The 2,619-nt window shown below is 45.2% G+C and overlaps 1 non-coding gene across 1 annotated transcript; it reads right to left on the minus strand.

Annotated features, from left to right (window-relative positions):
- Positions 1–264: 264 nt before the first annotated feature.
- Positions 265–335, minus strand: TRNAG-GCC (transfer RNA glycine (anticodon GCC)). The gene has a single exon. It is a non-coding gene; the product is annotated as a tRNA-Gly (tRNA).
- Between the last annotated feature and the right edge of the window lie 2,284 nt (positions 336–2,619).

Genomic DNA, 2,619 nt, shown 5'->3' on the forward strand with positions numbered 1-2,619 from the left:
ATTCCTCCACTGAATGCCAAACGAGCCGACAGCACACCCGTTCCCAACAATCCTGTATTGCATACCACGCCACCTTCATGTCATAACACTACAACTTAATCCTTGCTGAACATACAGGCCATCATTCCACCTGAAGCCACCTTTCAGCATATAGGATCCTGTTCCACTATGTCCTTCCTAAATATCCAGTCCTTTCTTCCATCCCAGACTCCTTCACCAACTGTTTGTTCCAGACATAATCTTGAACGCATTGAGTTCAAAACGTGCATCGGCAGGGAACCGAACCCGGGCCCCCCGCGTGGCAGGCGAGAATTCTACCACTGAACCACCGATGCTCATGTAATCGTAGGGAAAAAAGCTAATTTGACGGTCTCCAGAAGTCCCGAATCACGGTTTCTTTCTCCCCGAAACGAGAGTTCAGCTAAAATCAGCCCTATATTATGTTTCATTCGTTTTCTGCAGTTTAGGGATCTATCTATCTATCTATTGCCAGACGCCTCAATTCCGTTTGGGGTGGCCACAAACAAATCGCCTCCAAGTCTCCCTGTCCTCCGCCATTTCACTCCCTGCTCCCAGCTCACACCCCCCTCTCTCATATACCTCTCCACCCCATCCCACCATCTCAAACACGGCCTCCCCCTCCACCTCACTCACATACACTCTCTTCGTCAGTCTTTCACCCTCCATCCTCTCCACATGGCCAAACCACCTCAGTGTGTTCCTCATAACGCTTCCTATCACATCCACATCAACACCACAACGCTCCTTTATATCCTCATTCGTCAGCCTGTCTCTCCATGTGACTCCACAGGCTCCTCTTAAATAACTCATTTCCACTGCTCTCACTCTTGACTTGTGTCCCTCCAACAACGTCCAAGCTTCACTTCCGTACGTTAGAGTTGGTATCACAATACTGTCATGTAGAAACTTTTTCACTTCCATGCTCACTTCCCTGTTTCTTATCACTGCTTTCAAAGAACCAGCAACCTTTCTTCCCTGCTGTACCCTTTTCAAGCACTTCACCCTCCAAACCTCCATCCTTACTCATTACACTACCCAAGTACTTAAACGTACTCACATTTTCCAATTCCTCACCATCCAACCTCGCTGTACATTCACTGACTTCACCTCTCTCAAAGACCATCACTTTACTCTTCCCTACATTCACCTTTAGATTCCGTTTCTTACACACTCTCCCAAACTCATCCACCAAGCCTTGCAGCTCTCCTGTCTTCACTCAACAACTCAGTATCATCTGCAAACAACAGTACAGGGAGTTTCCAAACACTATCCTCTCTCACCATGGCCACTCCAACATCCACTACCCTACCTTGTACCTCTTTTATTACCCCATCCATGTACAGATTGAACAACTATGGAGACATGACACATCCCTGTTTCAACCCAACCTTCAAAGAGAAAAATTCACTTAGTTCACCATCCACACGCACTGCAGCCTTCGCACCATCGTACATACTCTTCACAGCATTCAACAACTTTCCATCTACTCCATATATTCTTAACACTTTCCACAATCCTTGTCTATCCACCCTGTCATATGCTTTCTCCAAATCCATGAATGCCGCATACAACTTCTTTCCCTTCTCTAGAAACTTTTCCACTAAAGATCTGAGAATGAATATCTGATCTACACAACCTCTTCCCCTTCCTAAAGCCTCCTGTTCTTCTCCTAATAATTTCTGTTCTTTCTCTAACTCTGTCAATAAGTATCCTACCATACACTTTTCCTATTATACTAAGAAGACAAATGCCCCCATGGTTACCACACACTTCTTTTTCCCCTTTTCCTTTGTACAAGGGAATAATTTTACCTGACTTCCAATCCTCCGGGACTCTACCTTCCTCCCAGGCCAATCTGCACATCTTCCACATCCATTCTACTACTATCTCTCCCCCATGCTTCAGCATTTCACCACACACTCCATCAATTCCTGGGGCTTTCCCCGATTTAACTTTCTTCATTGCTTCCACAACTTCTATCCTACTGATTTCTTCCTGTCTTCTCACCTCCCTCCTTCTCCCAGCCATTCCCAGCCACTTATACTCGCATTACTTCCATCCTCTACGTTCAACAATTCCTTAAAGTGTTCTCTCCATCTGCTCACTTTTTCTCCCTTCTCCACTAGTAATCTACCATTTTTATCTTTCACTCCCCTGCTAACTTCACTTCCACCCTGTCTTACTCTTTTCACCTCTCTCCAGAACATTTTCTTACAGTCCCTCCACTTTACACTCAAATTTCTTCCAAATTCCTAATCCACTCTTCTTACTCTCTCTTACTAATCTTTCACCTCTCTCATCCTTTCTACATATAACTCTCTCTTCCGCCTCTCAACCTCTTCCACGCCCCTATTTCTCATCCATTCATTGTATACTTTCTTCTTTTGTGCCACAGCCTGTTTCACCTCTTCAGTCCACCACGCTGTTCCTTGCACCCCTCTCCGTCTTCTCTTCCTTCCACACACCACATCACATGCTGCACATATTTCTTCTGTAAATATTCTACACACACCTTCCACGTCTCCCATCTGCTCCAATTCATATTTGCCCAATCGTTCCTCCACATCTCTCTTATACTCTGCCTTTTTCTCATCCTCC

This window comes from Coenobita brevimanus, chromosome 8 (assembly GCF_032717465.1).
Source record: "Coenobita brevimanus isolate Jiangsu-jjx chromosome 8, ASM3271746v2, whole genome shotgun sequence".
Classification (NCBI taxonomy): domain Eukaryota; kingdom Metazoa; phylum Arthropoda; class Malacostraca; order Decapoda; family Coenobitidae; genus Coenobita; species Coenobita brevimanus.